Consider the following 19,106-nt stretch of genomic DNA (forward strand, 5'->3'; position numbering starts at 1 on the left):
CCCAGACACCTCCATAAGCTGGTTTTTAGATATTTTTTTCAGCAGGGCTGGAAGACCACATGGCGTTGGAGTAATCAGCTCACAGGCCACACAGTGCGTCACCGCACCTTTAACAAACTTCCCGGGCAAGCCGTGGTTTGAGAGCCCAAAGAATGGGCAGCTGGAAATGGCCCCACCCTCAATGAGTGGCCAGCTGGGATCCAGAGGACAGAGTGTTCACCATGGCCCAAAGGGGGCGCCAGGGGCTGGCAGGCAAACAGATGCCCAGTGCCATTTAACTCGCCCACTGCTAATTCTGCTCCCACTGGCCGCTGAGTGGAGTGTCAGGCAAGATGTGGAGGCGGGGGGAGGGGGCTACCTCAGACTGAGAGCGCGGCATCCTGGCAGGCGGCTGCTAAGGTGAGGCAGAATCCCGCAGGCGTCGTCTAACAACAGCCATAAATTTTATAGCTGTGTATAATTAGGCTGCGGGTTCGATCCTAAGAAGCTCCCTGACTGCTTAATTAACTGAAATTAAGATATTAAAACGGGGGAACAATTCCCACTAAAGTACACCCACAGCTTAGAGTGTGTTCATCTTGTCATTTTTAAACAAAGCTGTAGGCTCTTACATCCAGGCCAGTCTTTATAAAGCAGCTTGTACCTTGAAGGACTTTATTTTACTGGCATTGCTGGGGAATAATGGAGATGCTGCCAGGGTTAATCTAACACCGATAATTTTGTAGTGATCAAATACTCAAGGGTACATTTTTAGGTCCTTTAGCAACCCTGCAATAAAGCAAACAGCCAAATGTCTGCCGTAGTATGTCACGGTAGGAGAGTCGAGCCGTTCAAACTATATAAACAGGATGGGATATTGCTGTTGTACCTCTGAGGGACATTTGGGGGGCAGCGGTGAAGCAGCCGACCCCACTGAGACCTGTCACCACGTATCACGGTCAGAGCTTAAATCTAAAGTAGGACCCTCAGATTTTGGCCCCAGATGCATCTGGGAGGATAGATACCTGAGAAGCTCAGCGAGAAGAAGAGCAGGGCCATGATTCCTCCTGTGCTCCGACACAGAGGCTCATTTATAAACCCGCGCGTTTGACGGAAGCTCCATCACGCTCCGGAATGGGGGCAGCCTTCTTCGGATATCAGTTGCCCCCGTATCTGGGTCAATCTCACATATACTCTGGGGCCACTTTATTAGGTACCCCTGGGTGATACCAGGAAGGACCCACATCTCAACCACTTCAAGGATCGATACGTTATGAGTTTGGAGATGCCATTCTGCACATCACTGTTGTACCAAGCTGTCATTTTCACATCTCCCTACTAGCTTTAATCAGTCTGCTCATTCTCCTCCAACCTTTCTCATTAGCAATACCATTGACTAAAGTATTCCCTGTAACCGGTTTAATGAGTGAGTTAGTACAGGGGTGAACATCCCACTTCAAATGACATGGATCACTCGCTATTATAATGCTGAACCACACAGTGCCTGAAGTGCCACAGCCACCTCCGTCATTCTGTGAGTATTCGGCTGCAGCCACATCTCTGTCTGCGTACCTGATACTCTACACACTGTGGTATTATGTAGGTCTCTTACATCCTGGCATTCAGAGGCAGATAAGGCAGCTGGTTTGTATTTTAATTCATAGCTACACAGATAAAGGTTTTTCTTTCTCTGAAAATTCATTTGGACTCTTTGGATGCTGGATAATTTGAGCGCTTTCTGTTCGCTTTTGTGCTGCTTACGTGCAAAGGTTGGGGTTTTTTTTTTAGGCACCTAACAAACGAACAGGTATAAATACCTCCAGGTAATGGACTACATCCCCCCAGCGAGGCTCATACATGCTGTTACAGGTCCACCTGACCTGCAGCTTTTAACACTTAGATATTCACGTCCCGGTTCGCGTGTCGAAGCGTAGAGGGACCAGCTGGGAACAGCAACCTGAGGCAGGTGCGGGCTGTCAGATCTACACAGGGACAGGGGAAGTGAGGATATGCACTTGGATGGGCAGCAGAGTGCCAGCCAGCCACTCTGTCCTGAATCTCGCCAGCGGGCCTGCGGAGGTGAATCACGCCAAGGTGGTGTGTTTGTCTTCCTGCTGTTTGGGCTGCAGCCCCCCCTCTCCACATGGCTGCGGCTCCTGCCTGCTACGGTTACAGACCAAACATCTCCCCCTCCCAAAAAAACCCACACACACTTCTAATCATATAATATCCCCCCCCCCACTGAGAGACATGGGAGAATATCAGAGATGGGGGGGCAGGGAAGTTACAGATGCTGAACACATGTGCGATGCTGATGGCATGATGAATGAACTGCAGAGGGGGTGCTAGAGAAGGGTTCCAAGGGGGGCCAGGCGCTCTTGACTGACGAGGGATTAGCAGTTTGCTTTAGCGTGTCCTCTGAATTCCTTCGGGCTGGAAATGGCCTCTGCTGGTCACTAGGGGGCCTCGTTTGAGCTACAAGAAAGTGGGGCTTGCAGGGCCTTGCCTCACTTCCTCATTTTTTGGAAAATAATAAAGCCATATGCTCAGCACTGGCACATGACAGATGCTTGCAGCCACGGATTCGGCTCGTTATGTTACGCTGACCGCGGCAAAGACAGATCGTAAACTTTGCTCACTTGTAAGATTGCGAGGTGTTGCATATGAGGCCTGCAAGTATTGCATGTGAATATCTTTGAAGTGTTGCGAGTGGGAAGATGCAAACGCAAGGACTAGAAAAGCAGGACACGTCTTCGTGCCTTTGTGGAGGGGTAAGACCAATGGCATCATCAGAGCTCGGAAAATTCCAGACAACGTCAAGGCAAACGCAGAAACTGATGACTGTAGGGACGTTTAAGTGATATTCATAATCTAAACATTTGGTAGAAGCTTGTTGTACCCAGTAGGAAAAAATCTGCCGCGTTTTGCACTAAAATAAAGATGAATTTTTGTTAAATTAATAGATCTACTTGGCCATATAAGCTATGTATTATCTTATAATCTGCAAAGCCAATATGCAAGTTACTGAGTAACACAGATTTCTGAATTAATAGGCTGACTCACATCAGATGCTGAATCACAGTCTACCTCCAGGACTGATTCTGATAACGACGGTAGGTGTGATTTTTGGGGTTTCTTTGTAATCACTTTTGAGTATGGAGAGGAATGAATCTCTCTTCCATTTGCCCTACGTTTAGTTCATAAATTACAGATAAGTTCAGAAACAGCTCTTCATCTCCTTGGAAAAGGTCTTCGACATGTCCGTAGAATGGAGGGGGAGACACATGACGGAAGGGGGGAGGGAGAGTCCCCCCAGCCCCTTGTCTCTCAGTCTGAGTGTCCACTAAACCCATTGACCTCAGCGGCAGATGGCTTGGGGACGTGGAGATGGTTTCTGACCCTATGACGGGGAAAGGACACCTACATGAATTTGAATTCCGTTTAATTTCCCAGCCTCCTGATATTTTACATTGTAAACAGCTATTCCCTGCAGAGAAGAATTTCACCCGAGTCACTCCAGGGAGGCGTCTTGCTCCAGGGATGGGAGAAATCAGAGGGATGCACATGGTCTGAGAGTGGGAGGAGCCATAAGGGATCTGCAGCTACATAAACAACAAGTGGTGAAGTATATGTTCGCTTGACCGTCATGCCTGCTAATTACTGCATGGCTCACCCCCCCCCCCCCCCCCCCCGCTTTTCCTTACAGGTCATGTCTCAGGGCCGTGCTGACGCCGCCTCCCCCAGCATGTGATGCCCTAGCTGCAGAGGACAGCCTGCGTCCAACCTCCCCGGTGTCCCTGAAATCAAATCACCCCCCCCCCCCCCCCCCCACAACCTTCTCGAGAGCATGACACACTGCTTGTTAACAATGACAATGGAAGTCACAGAATCCGCCATCCGTTGGTCCCCCTCCCCCGCTGGTCCCTCTGCCTTGCCTCTCCACATGACCCTTGACAGACTGTAATTCATTCATAATGATATCCATTATGGGGATGACTTCCCCCAGATTGTGCTTATTCAAGTTTTGTTCGTGGGGGGGGGGGAGCAGGGGCAGATGTAGCACTCAGCAGAAGGTACACCTCCCAGACCCAGCTTTGATTCTGGACATCAGCTGTATCTCCAAACTGTCCTCGCTCTCTACCCCCACAGTTTGACCACCGTTCACTGGCTGCACTCTACAGTATGTGCCCCTTTTAGGCCTATTGGTGACAGGTGGGGGGGCATCTGCCCTTTTGTTCACTTTCAGGCCTTCCCCTCTCCTCCTCCGTCAGTGTACTGCCTATAAATGGCGTATTGGCCACGCCCATTCTGACACCAGCCTGTTTGTTTATTTATTTATCTATCACCTTGGTCCGAGAGAAATGCTGTTTCGTTTTTTTAACAGCGTACTGTACTCAACTGTCTATGGTTAAAAATGACATTGAAGACCTACTTGACTTGACATATTTAATGACACTGAGGGCGGGGCCACAACTCCTGTAAAAGTGATGTTGGGGGAGCACTTGACTATGAATGGTCATCAAGCGTTCATTAACCAGCAGTGGCCACTAGGAAACTGCAACAAATCAACCTGCATTTGTTCACTTTGAAATTAAATGGGTAACAGTTTGGAACTGATTTTTCATTTTTGCAGCTTGCCACACTATTTGTTATGATACAAATTCAGCCCCCCGAAAGAGACCCAAGATAAACTACATTGTTGTATCACTCCTGCACCCAATATGGGAAGTTCAGAGTTAACTGTCTCCATCAAACAGCATTTGGAGTGTGAAAGGAGTAATTAGACTCCACCCCCAGAGACAAGGGCGGAGTCAGAGCCCACAGCAGTGAGAGGTGATAATTAAACGTGCGGCGTCAGTGTGTTGAGATGTGGCTGTTTGTGTTAAGTGTTTTTATCAGTCAGTGATCTCTTGAGTGCAAAACACAAACTGCCATCTGCTTAGAAAAATAAGTGTAAAATTAGAATGAAATGATTGTATTCACTGTTTCTTTATTATACCAATGAAACAGTGAGACAACATAATGGTTAAATATCACATGGGGTGTGACCCCATACTTGGGCAGGTAAGGGTAATTAATCATTCATAATTGTACATACATGTGTGTTTACATATACATATCAAATAGGTGTTAGATGAAACATGATCTGTCACAGCACTCTGTGTTTTTCATAAATAATCCCTTATCCAGCCACTGAAATAAGTTTATTCATTCCTTTATATAACTGGTTTTAACTGACAACATGAATTTATCTCATTTATGTTGATGTTTAATTTAGAGTTATTAGAGGAAAAAGGTGTGTGTCGTTTTCACCAGCTTGTTCCATGGATTCCTTAACAAATGTGAAACATATTGTTGATTATACTAACAGGCACTTCATTTTGACAAGTATACATTATTTTGTTTTAATTAGGCTCCTTGGAAATTACGTGGCCTCATTTAGCGGAATCCGACTAATAGGGAAGATGCACAGTGCCATCTAGTGGTCATAACGTAACGCGCAACCATTCGGCTAAATGGCATGCCTTCAATACCGTTATTTATACAAGCATTGCCTATATTATGAACCATTTATTGATATTCTAAGTTGATCTTATTTATGCCAGATCAACAGATCACAAATTTCACGTCGAATAACTGAAAATCCCACTGATTAGTTCTGGTAACACGTAAAATGCCGAATTCGCTGCAAACCGTCGCTGCCCTGCGATGCCATTTGAAGTGTGCATGCTTTGAAGGGCATGCTCTCTGTATTTCATCCCAGGCAGAAAGAGGGTGGCCGGTCTCCCACAAGGAGCTGCCTCAGAAGTACGCATTTTATGGGGCTCGGCACATGACGGTCTGCCTGCCCCGCCGAGATCTCCCCCCTTTTAATGGCTTTTGCACGCCTAATAGAGAAATGGCTGAGAAGCTTGTTGATGCTCACAGCAGGGTCGTTCATCATCTGCCGCCGCGGGGACGGGGCTGGCCAGGCGTGCGCGGCGCTTTCGGGCACCGGGCTCCCGTCGCACTGGAACATTTCGGCGCACTAATTGCAGCGGTGAAACAAACAAAACGTTATTAGAGAGCCTCCATTAATGGCTTTCCCCTTTCGATTTATGCTCTTTATTTATTAATGCGTTTATTTATATGGATGATGGTCTGTAAATTCGCTGTTTCAGTTTTGAAAACGGTGTGCATAAATTAACGGCATTAAACAGCTTTTAATGAAAGTTATACCATTTCACCTCTGTTAGACAAATACATTTTAGATAACGTGCTTTAAAAATAATTTGCTGTTGGGCTTTTGACTGCATTCGTAACGTGTAAAACCACAGGCACTGAATGCTGTTGTCTGACCCTTTTCCAGTTAACGGTGTGGCATTGACATCTAGTAAGTAAATGATCTTTTGTTATTTCCAAATATGTTTGGATTACAGGGTCCTAGAAAACCTGTCATCTACTCCGGTAGTCACCAAATGGCCAACCGCATTTTGAAAATTATATAGTTGCGGGATTGTCCCGGTCAGTAACAATTATTTTTCTGGGTGCAGTGGGCTTTGTGTTGCTGAAGAAATTTAGGCCTTGGAGAAAAATCGCAGAGGACTACAGGTCTGTACTATGCCTGCATTTCTACAATGTGATCTCATCTAGGGATCATGAGGGTTATAATCCATACAATGTACAAACAGGGGTCGTTCGTATCTCTCCATGTAAATCTGATAATGAGAAAGATGCACAGTAACCACACTAACCATGACCAGTGTTATGGATGGCTAAGGTTCCAAAAGCTAAACCTAGACGATTTGCAGATTTACACGTTTTTGATGATGCAAGCAGATGATGATTCCTGAAAACAATGATCCCATCCATCCATCCATCCATCCATCCATCCATCCATCCATCCATCCATCCATCCATCCATCCATCCATCCACTATTTGCTGCTAATCCGGATCATGGGGTCAGCAGTCTAAGCTGGGATGCCCAGACCTCCTTCTCCCCAGCCACCTCCTCCAGCTCCTCCAGGAGAATATCAAAGCGTTCCAGCCCTGGGGCCTCCTCCGGGTTGGACATGCCTGAAACACCTCCCCAGGGACTCACCCAGGAGGCGTCCTAGATAGATGCCTGAACCACCTCAACTGGCTCCTTTCTATGTGGAGGAGCAACGGCTCCATTTTGAGCTCCTCCTGAATGTCCGAACTCCTCACCCTCTCTCTAAGGACAGACACCCTGGGGAGGAAACTCATTTCTGCTGTTGTATTTGTCGTCTCATTCTTTCAGTCACTATACCTAGAGCCCGAAACCGTACAGTAGGTGAGAGTAGGGATGTAGATCAGCTGGTTCATCGAAAGCTTTCCAGCTCACAGCTCCCTCTTTTGTCGTGGTAAAGGGTCAGTAAATTAGACTGCAAAACAAACGTTCAAGAATTTCAGATTTCTGGAATTATTCACTTGTTAAGTAAAATAACTGGTTTTAACTATGTATGTTCGTTGTGCTATAGGATTCCCAATAAATTCCAAAAGCCGGTTTCCCGATCGTATTCAGTCTGATTCATTCTGCTTCCATGTTTGTTTGTTCCCAGAAAATAATAAAATGTTTCGAACACTGTTTCCTGTAATAACACCGAGCTCAGTGCTTACAACTTTTTAATTTCAGCACCGAAGGAAATCAACAGACCAGTCTGTATGTAAATTTAATTATGTTTCAATCTCAGCTTGCGATTTAGGTGCGTTGGAGGGAAACGTGTTTCTCCAAGTGTTCTTTAATAGGGGTGACAGCCATGCAAATCTGTGCATTAATACAAAGAAGGCACAAGAGAACACATCTGTATCACATATATACAGTATATATATGGAGCTCTGGTCAAATATGTAGGCTGACACTGATGCGTCCCAACATTATGTCCACCCGAATAATGTTGACTGTCTCACAAAAAACATTTAATGGTACATTTAATGGTAACTTAACATTCGACACTCATAGTTCACATGATGAATGCAGAAGAAATGATCAGGGATAATGATCTGAGTGACTTTGACAAAGACCAAGTCATTAATGGCTGACGGCTGGGTCAGAGCATCACCGAAAAGGCCAGGATTTGGAGTGTCGCTTTTGGAGCCGTGGGGAGCACCTACTGAGAGTGGTCTACAGGGGGAAAGACCATGGACTGCTGAGCAGGGGTACGGCCAGAAATGGCCAGGCTTTGGTCTACAGGGGGAAAGACCATGATTTGCCAACTGGGTGTGGAGCGGCCAAAACTCATCGATGTGAGATGTAAATAAAGGCTATCCTGTGTGATACAAACCAACAGAAAGGCCACTTTCAATAGAAGACAACAGAAATGGCAGATAGTTTTGATGATAATCATAGTAGTAAAGTGTCATGACAAAGTGCAGGAGCCCTGCTGTGTTGGTATATAGCTTTTAATTTGGTATAAATGCAATTTAGTCACTTGTACAGTGAAGTTCCAGTGATGTGCTTGGAACACTGTATGGAATGGAGATTTTAGACTACTGATAAATGATCTTTTCCACCAGGAACAAATGTCAGATGAGCCTCTGGAGAAACTCGAGATGAAAAACGGTGACTGGGAGGCACAGAATGAAGTTTCAGCACGAGTGGTAAGAGAAGTGCATCAAGAACAGAATTAATCTCCCCAAACAAAGTGACAGTCCGATGCATCTGTATCTAGTTTTATGTCTGATATTTTTTAGTGATAAAATATTCCCATTTTTGTCAAAAATACCATTAAAAATTAAGACCAAACTATATGAACTGAGGTGAAAGCAGATAAAATGTGTCTGTTAAAATGGAGCCTCTTTGTTGTAGGAGTACTATAGACGCAGTGTGATCAGCGTGGTAAAAGCTTTACCGTTCATGCTAGGAGACAAAGCCGGAAATGGGCTGCATTCCTGTGTGTCGGGCACCTGGACGTAATCATGCACTGCACGTGCCGTTGGTAACGTCCACACCGGCTCTAATGGAGGGAGAGCGAGACCGCCCCCCTCTCCCCCAGCTCGTCGGCTCCCTGTGGCCACCCTGCGCCGCATAACCTTTGGAAATGTCAGGTCACTAAGGCAGCTGAATTCAGAGCACCAGCCCACGGTGTCAAACGGCGGTGCTTTTAATCTGGCTTGCCAGAGGATACCCTCTCAGAAGATGTGGATATCCGTGTCTGTCCCAGCATGGAGCCGGTCTATCGCAAATCATTTGCCATGTGTTCGTGGGGGAAGGGGTGACCTTTGCCTGCTTCTGTGGGCTGATATTTATCACGTTTGCCCGCCCTCAATGAAAACCAGTTTCAGTCTGGCCCCCCCCACTGGAGACCAACGGTACTCAGGGCAGTGAAGCCAGATCTGTCTTCGCAATACAGCTGTACAAGGCTATTCAAGCGCCCCCCCCCCTCACAGTAGTGCAGTGCTCATTTCCTTTTTAGTGCTTTATAACATTTTGGCCTCTGCGATCAGGGAATCGGGACTAGATATTGTCATTTGACATGCATAAGCGATGAATATTTCACCTGTGTTAATTTTACACCATGACTGTGGCCGCTGTTTTCTTTTAACAAGACCCCTCTTCTACTTCTTTAAAAGAGCAAAGTTAAAGATTGTTTGCCTGTGTTGTCCTCTGGCTCCTGCATAATGAGAAACCTCTAATATTAAGAAGAGAGGATCCTGAGCGGTTGCTATAGCAACCGGCATCATGAAGTCCTACTCTTGCCACAGGAAATGGCAAGCTGGTCAGCGATGCTCGCGGAGGGCCGACGGACCCCAGGCTTTCAGCGGCATTTTATTTATCATTATTATTATAAAGAGGGACGTTTCGTCATTACAGGGATCGTTCTGCAATCTCTTCTTGGGAGGCATGTTTTACACTCTTGAAATTCCATGTAATGCATATAAATTTCTACAATCACACAGCAAATGGCATTTTTTTTTCTAAGAATATTATGGGTTTTTCTTTCTTACACTTTGCAGCCACAAGTCCATAGTATATAAATTCCAGAAACCCTGCTTGACTTGAATATGTGAAATCTGAAGTGAGCTCTGCAGGGATAATGAGCCAGTTCTCTCCCCTAAATACCACCTCCCTTCCCATGTGTGTTTCATCTCTCTCCAGCTGTATCCTCCTGTGGTTAAGAGAAGATTAGATGGTCTGGGGTGTCATTTCCTTTTTAGACCATTTGGGGGCGCTGTCTGCATGTCCTGGGGCCATGCTGAAGCCTGGGGAGATCAGCGAAGTTAAGTGCAGCAAATCACGGCTTTAAAACACCCAGCTGCCCACAGGGGAGCATGGTGCTGATGGTTGTATAAATCAACACAAGGCACCTTGGGAGCTCTGCTGCCCCCCTGGATCAGTTCCCATGGTGCTTTGCTGCAGCCTCCATCAGTGGCTACCTGTTTCTTGTGCCAACTTCATTATTATCATTTAATGCCAAAATGCTGCTGTTGCTGTTTTCCAGAGAAGAGTAAACATTAATTCACACCAAATGCTCATGGAACTCTCATGTTATTAATCTTTTTGCTTGTTGATGATTGAACTGTCAGGTGACATCAGCCACGTGTTAGAGATGTAAAATGTCAGGCATGTTCTCCACAGCATCTGAGGGGGGTCGAGGTGGCTAGAGGCCATGCTTACATTTCAAGGCTCCAAGGAGTAAAAATATCAAATAAAATTCTTGAATAAGGTTCATTATGCTGATCAAGCCCTGCTGGTGCATTCTGGGCACCTGACACAGGAAAGGCCTATAAAACGTGTGGGGATGCAGACGTTCTGCGCGGTGCGTTCGCTCCTGCGGCGTGCTACACGCCGCCTTGGCTTGCTGAGGCTTTCCAGTTAAAGAGGCCGGGGTTGTCTTTCCCCCTCCAGCGAGCGGCCAGATGGTGGAAGGAGGCGTATCTCAGACTGGAATGAGGAATTCTGCACTTGTGAACTGAATTTTCAGCCTGGACCATATGTGCTTTTGCAGGTGCGGGCCGTTAGCTAAAGAGAGGAGAGTTAGTGTGTGTGTGTGTGTGTGGGGGGGGGGGGGGGGTCATCTTCATGTAAAGTCAGCTCACAGTGATGGAAAAATGGCTAAACACCAAATAACAAACAGGAATAAATGCGTTCCAGAGCGGCAGACTGCCACCAGATGTGGATTTGGAGACAGAATACACACATTACCTGTCCTGTCTCTGCTCCTGTTGAAGCACTTACTCACAGGGAAAGTTCATGCTGCTCTGCCCTGTGACTTAAGGTTAAGCATCTTTAGGGAATGGTTTATTTACGTGTGACAGCGTGCGATTTATTTAACGGGAAATACGCCAATCTAGTAGAAGGCCATGAAAGAGGAGGGATGCAGGGCGACAGAATATACTGCACTTGGTTATATTTCACCCCGATACATTAAGAAAGAGGCTCCAATGAAGACAACGCCGTTTCTCATCTGACTTATGGGGAATCTCTCTCTCTCTCTCTCTCTCTCTCCGCCTTTGAGTGAGGTCTCAATTTCTGTAAATGTGTGAACGCCACCCAGTGTGATTTCCAGAGCAATTTCACAGAAGAGCAGGGATGCAGATAAATGACACAATGTTTGTTTTTGTGCATTAAAGCACATTAAAAATTGGGGCTTCCCCAAGGGGGTTTGCATTTCGTTTTATGCCTTGCTGCCCCTGACAATGTAAAACATTTTTGTTATATATCTCTACTTAATTAAACATCAAATCAAGGACTTGTTTGAGGTGTCCGTGTCACTGCGTTAATTGTCTTGACCAGAATGGTAAATGCCAGGGTGCATTCAATCACTGTGCTTTAAAGATGATTAAATTCCACTCGATTAAAACCAGAGACATTTCATTACATAGTTTTCCAATATTACATCACACCTGCATCGATTTTTATATTAATTAAATCATTTGAACATTAGTCTACTGGGATCATTTTCTGAGTTTTATTGGTGATTTCGCTGTTTATTACGTACCAGACATGAAAATTCTGCTCTTTATTTTTCCCCAGCTGGCTTGGGCGCCTCTCAGGATCTGCAACCATGACTGTTGCTGGGAAATTGGGGGGAAAATCCTTATGTATAAAATGCACATGGTGTATTACTGTAATTATATGGAGGATGTGCATTTAGTTCATATTGCCTGAAAATGTGTGGCCATCTTCTCCAGCGCTGCTAGAGTCTGATGGTTTTGATGGAACTCAGTTGGGTGAGCAAAACTTATTAGATTTGCCAGAGGTTACTGATCTAATCTGCCGCTACCTCTGTCCACTCTCTTCTGAAGGCACCTGATCTCACTGCTTCTGTCCTCACAAGCTTTTATGTTGTCATGGGAACTGATTTGATTTACACAGGAAATACCTTAAAAGGGTGGGATGAAGCAAAGATCTACAATACAGGGTAGTTTACGTACTTGAAATTTGCTGCTGTCTTTGTTATTTTGAAAAGTATGTATTTTATGGCGAATTAGCGTGAGTATCGGCGTAATGTGGCAAACATCTCGTATTGGCGTAATGTGGCACACATGCTCGTATTGGATTGGACCTGAGATTTTTGACTCAGATGTGATGTCACAGTGCCCCCTGGTGGCAAGAATGCAGCCTCATAATGGCTGCCACTACGGCTTTATATAGGAATTCGACAACTGTAGCAACAAATAAATTGCATAGCATTTGCTCCGTCAGTCGCGCGACCAATAGTTCGGTTTAGCTGGTTTATTCCCATTGATCGGTTATGTTTAATTGACCTTGCATTAAGCTAAAACATCAGCTCACCTCAGGTAAATTAAATATCTTTCATTTTTCATGTGAACATCGACAATTTCTTAACCGATTTCTTCTTTATTTCTGAGGGACTGAGCAATACTGACTCAGATACGGCTGCTGCATTACCTGAAACGAATTGATATAAACTGACAGCAGGGGGCAGCAGACACTCAGTCACGGCTTGCATGCACGTTTAGCGTATTTGATGTTTGAGTCTAAATTCGCAAAAGCCATTTGGATGTGTCAACACAAAGGAATAGAGCTTTTAGGAAGCACATGTCCCATCCTACTCGAACTTAGGTGTCTAAATCCCCCCTCATCACCTCTCCAGCTGATGACACCACCTCAGAATTAAGCCATGCGGTGCATCAAAGGCAGTTATCTGCTAATGTTTCCGTATGTAACCATAGACAGCCAGGAGGGAGGAACGATGCCTCCATTTGCCTGGTTAGTTGAACCCGTGTAGCTCATTTGAGTATTTCAGTACTGTGCGGGTCTATTCGTCAGTGAAGTGTCAGGTTAGCATGCTGTCTCTATTAATTATCGCATGGTGCTGTACCGCTTCCTGAACCTTCCTGTACCTCCCAGACTCACCCTGCTCTTCCCTGGACATGGCCTACTCTACTGCCTCCTGGTGGCAGCAGCTCAAATTGTTTTGAAGTGGCTATTTACTGCAAGAAGGGGAATATTGGGGGAGGGGGTGTGGCCAGACAGGTGGCTTCACTTGCTTGAGGGTGTGGCTTCCAACCTCTAAAAAAGACTATAGTGATTAAAGGTGGGAGAAAGATATACCAAATTCTGCCACGCTTTCAGCGCCCCCTTCAGGCAGGGTAACAGCTGACAAGGCTGCATGTCCAGGGACCTGCCCCTAACACTTATCACAATAGCAGTGGGCCAGGACTGATGTCCCCCGTAGTAAGTCGGGACTAGATCCTGATTTCCATTAAATACCATTCCGGCGTCTGTCTTTATATCATAAATCATAAAAGTAAGAAAAGTCCTAAAACATTGTTTTGTGGGTAAAAAGAATTATCTGTAAGGCAAATGTTGATAATGTTTAGCAAACACTGTTGCAAGGACAAGTGAGGATGTATCGGGCTTACTGAGGGTGTCGCTGAATTAAATATGACATTCATTTGTCAAACATGCCTGATTCTGACGGCACCCTTTTGTTTGTCTGGAAAGACTAATCATTCAGTGGAGTGCTGAGCAGTTAACCTTAAAAGGGCGGAGGTGGTGTTCAATGATTAAAACGGTGGGCTAGGCTGTACAGGAACAATGCTGTGACCTTGTTGCCTGACCCCACTTAATAGTTTGGCACAGATATATACATCAGGGAAAAACATCAGCATTCCATAAGACAAAGGAGAAAGATTCCTTTGTAATGTTTGTCCTTTCAATATACACAGCTACAGTCCTTAAAGACAGCCTTTACTTCCCACTCTCGTTGGTTGCATGTTGAGGTACCATGCTTGCCGGAGGGGAAACGGTTTCGGAACCAGGGACCAGAGTCAGCCGAAAGGGAGTTTTGTTTTGTGAGGGAAATGCTTGCATGGTGGACGGAGGACATCAGCTTGGGGGAAGTGTCCTTCTCCAGCGGTGCTAAAAGACAGCTGTGCACCATCAATCTTTCTTTGTCCTTTTCCTCCAATTACATTCTGTAACCCCCCCCCTCCCCCAGTCATTCCAGAGTGAACGCAACACAAATGCTTACAAAAGACCTAATTGTCTATGATGTGTTTCACTGTTTCCCTTCAGGGGACTGAGCAAATTGGGTTTGCAACTCTACCCATTACAGAAATTCCATTTTGGAGGCTTATGCTCTTTAGTACAGTGTGTCTCAGCCCGGTCCTCAGAGACCTCCAAATGGTCCATGTTTTTGCTCCCTGCCAGCTCCCTGCCAGACAGTCCACATTTTCGCTCCCTCCCAGCTCCCTGCCAGACAGCCCACATTTCCGCTCCCTCCCAGCTCCTTACCAGACAGCCGACATTTTCATTCTCTTCCAGCTCCCTGCCAGACAGCCTAAATTTTCGCTTCCTCCCGGATCCCTGCCAGACAGCCCACATTTTCGCTCCCTTCCAACTCCTGGCAAAAATGTGGACTGTCTGGGGGTCCCCGAGGAAACGTTTGAGAAACAGTGCTTTAGTAAATGTGCCTAGAGCTTTGCTGCGTTTTCTCCCCCATGTGTCTTAATTTAAACTTCTCCTCAGTAGCTGACAGGCTGTGCCATCTGTCTCGACCTGTTACCCCCCCCCGGGGGACTCGAGGCATCCCTTCTGTACTTGGGTTGGGGGCTCACCACATTCATTTACAGTTTAATAAAACTGCAGACAGTTTCACAAGTGGATCACAAATGTGTCTTTTAAACATCAAATTCGTGTAGCTTGTGTAAATTAAACTGTGATGTTTAAAATAAGATCATATAATACTGCACAGTTCATATTTGAATTCATTTATTAAATATTAAATGTGTTTAAAGATATAACCAGCCACTCAGAGGTTATGGCGATTTATACCATGGCTTTGGTAAATATTATTTTATAATTGGTCCATAGATGTCATATGGGTGTAACTACACAGGTAGTTCTGGCAGTCTAATAACAGTTTTATATTAATGTGTTTTAATTTTTTATTAAACATGTTAATATAACAACCCATGTGACTTTCTACTCATAAATAAGCAGTCATTCTTATCAGCATAATTTTTGGTTTTCAAGATGCAGGCGCCAGTCTCTTGATGGTTTCTGTGGTAACGTAACGGACGTCCTGCTTCCGGTAGGCATAAGCAGATCCTTATAGGGACTATTTTCTTAAGAGCATATTAGGTGCTAATTGAAATAAGTTTATTTAGAAAAATTAATGACTGGTTTATTCTAACATTATTTTTTGTTAGCCATGGGATAAACTACTTTGAGGTGTGTGGTTAAATGAAAATAATCAACTCCAACTTGTTGTAACGCCAAGTGGTTCTTGCTTATTTTCATGTACTCACACACCTCGTCGTAGTTTATCTCAGATTTGCGCGTCATTAACCGACACCAAATGGCAGCTTCAGCCCGACGGGACGTTCCCTCTGAGGACGTGTTCGACACAGGCACCAGCACGGACCTGGAGCTCGGCCTTCTGTGTCGCCATGGTGATTGTTTGCAGACCCCAGCCCTTGGGGAAGCCCAGCCGGCCCCCATCTGAACTGCTCACATTTTAGGGTTCAAAGTGGCCAGCTGGGTGGATCTAGGAAACACTGTGAAGACTCAGGCTTGGGATTAGTGCCGGGCCCATCAGGTGGGCTTGCCTTTTGCTTTTCCGTTTTACATTTTTATGTGGGGATTTTTGTGACATTTTTTTCTCTGTGTTTGGCTCATTTAAACAGCCATGCTTTTACTTTTTTGTCGAAATAAAACCATTTTGTTTCTTCAGCCTGACTGCCCTTACAGCAGACTCCTTGCCCACAACCTGACACAAAAGACACAGCTTTTACTTCGGGGCCAATGAGATCTTGTAACAGAATAAAACCAAAGATGCAGTGAAACACAAACAGAAAAGTAAGAAAGAAGCGGAAATGTTTGTAGATTTTTCCATTAAAGGATTTCCATCTGTTTTGAAATGTGGGTTTGCACTTTTTAAGTGGTCTGGTGTAAAAATAGTAGCTGTTCTCAGCCGTGTCCATAACAGTGGCCTTTAATGCATCGGTATCTGATTTGATCTGATTCACAGTATGAGGTGGGAGCTGCCAGCCTCAGATAGCTCTTTCACCGAGGTAAGCCGATACCCGCACAGAGCAGTCTCATGTTTACTTTCTGAGAAGCATAGAGGGCTTTGACGTTTTGTTCCAGCCATGTACTATTTTGGCTCTCGAAACCGTAACGTATCAATAATAAATTAGTGGTGGAGGTTTCACAGACAGATGTTTCCAAGAAGGGAGTGAAATTCTTCCATGAGTGTCACCTGTCAACCAGCAGCTGTCCCAAGTTAAATGACACATGTCGTGTGCAGAAGCGCTGAATTTAAACAGGTGACTTGTTTTTGACCGGCAAGTTTTCGCACTGCATTTCCTCCACCCGATGGGTCGAGCAGAATCACCGTTATGACTTTTCATAACGGGCTGGGATGTCCTGGGGCGTGGAAGCGACGCTCACACATTCAGAGAGACGAACAGACACTCCTAACAGCCTGTCACAAATTGCCTCATCTGGCATTTTTAGTTTCTCCTGTGCTTCTCCCAGACCGCCTGGCCTACTTTCAGCTCATGATTACTGGCGATTAAGCAAGCGGAAACATCGGACACAAACAGCAAGCCTTGGCGTGTTGGGGAGATGGCATGACATCATGCTGCGGACCCCACTCAGCTCGTCACAGTGCAGGTACATGTCATGGTGGGAATGAAATAACCAAACGGACATTACCTGCTAAGAGCAGATACAGGTCCGTGTGGTTCCTTACCTCCCCCAGCACCCATGTCTTTACAAAATTTTATTATCTACAGTCCCAGCAGCAACTGTAGCTGAAACAAGATAAATTTGTTCACCGAACGCTGTGAAGTTACTCCCAAACGAAGGCAAATGAAAACATACGTTTATGTGATATTAACGTTGCCCCGGAGACTGCCTCGGCGGTGTGGATGAACTGCTCTGGGAACGATGAAGAACTGTGGTGCTAGAAAGGGCAGGAGAACATTTCAGGTCGACTTATTAAGAGGGAACAGAGAGGTGGTGGGTAGCTATTTCTCTGTATAAGCAATGGCTCCCTATAAATACAGTCAACCCTCCATATCCGCGGATTCAACCATTCAACTGGGGATGGAGAAAATAAATACATTTCAGAAAGATCAAAAAGGCAAAACTTTGCTGAGAAGCTGCATTTGCACTGAACTGTACAGATTTTTCTCTTGTCATTATTACCTAAACTATTATACCAGCTATTTACACAGAATTTGCATTATATTGGTATTATAAATAATCTAGAGATGATTCAAAGTATAGTATTTGAAGTAAACTCTACCATTTTACAGACTGTAATGGACCTGAGCATCTGGGGATTTTGGTTGCCATCATCCACACTAGTGTCATTATCCCCACCACTGCCATTATCCCCACCACTGCCATTATCCACACCACTGCCATTATCCACACCACTGCAATTATCCCCACCACTGCCATCATCCACACCACTGCCATTATCCACACCACTGCCATTATCCACACCACTGCCATTATCCCCATCACTGCCATTATCCACACCACTGCCATTATCCACATCACTGCCATTATCCCCACCACTGCCATCATCCACACCACTGCCATTATCCCCACCACTGCCATTATCCACATCACTGCCATTATCCACATCACTGCCATTATCCCCACCACTGCCATTATCCACACCACTGCCATTATCCACATCACTGCCATCATCCACACCACTGCCATTATTCCCACCACTGCCATTATTGACATCACTGCCATTATCCACGCCACTGCCATCATCCACACCACTGCCATTATCCACATCACTGCCATTATCTCCACCACTGCCATTATCCACATCATTGGGATTATCCCCACCAATGCCATTATCCACACCACTGCCATTATCCACATCACTGCAATTATCCACACCACTGCCATTATCCACATCACTGCCATTATCCACACCACTGCCATTATCCACACCATTGCCATTATTCATATCACTGCCATTATCCACACCACTGCCATTATTCATATCACTGCCATTATCCACATCATTGCAATTATCCACACCACTGCCATTATCCCTACCAGTGCCATTATCCACATCACTGCCATTATCCCCACCACTGGCATTATTCATATCACTGCCATTATCCACACCACTGCCATTATCCACATCATTGCAATTATCCACACCACTGCCATTATCCCTACCAGTGCCATTATCCCTACCAATGCCATTATCCCCACCTGTGCCATTATTCTTACCAATGCCATTACCCACACAACAAACAAACAAACAAACAAATTTATTTTTGTATAGCGCATTATCACAACATTACATTGTCTCAAAGCGCTTTACAGCATCTGCACCCAAAGCCCCCAGTGAGCAAGCCAAAGGCGACAGTGGCAAGGAAAAACTCCCAAGAAGGAAGAAACCTTGGGAGGGACCAGACTCAAAGGGGGAGCCCATCCCCCAGGGGCCGGCAGGGATAGTCAAATAAGAGTCAAGTCACATTGTCCCAATCATAAGATTTGGGAAATAATCTGCCATTATTCCTACGAATGCCATTATTTACATCACTGCCATTATCCACACCACTGCCATTATCCACATCACTGCAATTATCCACACCACTGTCTTTATTCACATCACTGCCATTTTCCACACCACTGCAATTATCCACATCACTGCAATTATCCACA

This window comes from Brienomyrus brachyistius, chromosome 2 (genome assembly GCF_023856365.1).
Source record: "Brienomyrus brachyistius isolate T26 chromosome 2, BBRACH_0.4, whole genome shotgun sequence".
Taxonomy (NCBI): domain Eukaryota; kingdom Metazoa; phylum Chordata; class Actinopteri; order Osteoglossiformes; family Mormyridae; genus Brienomyrus; species Brienomyrus brachyistius.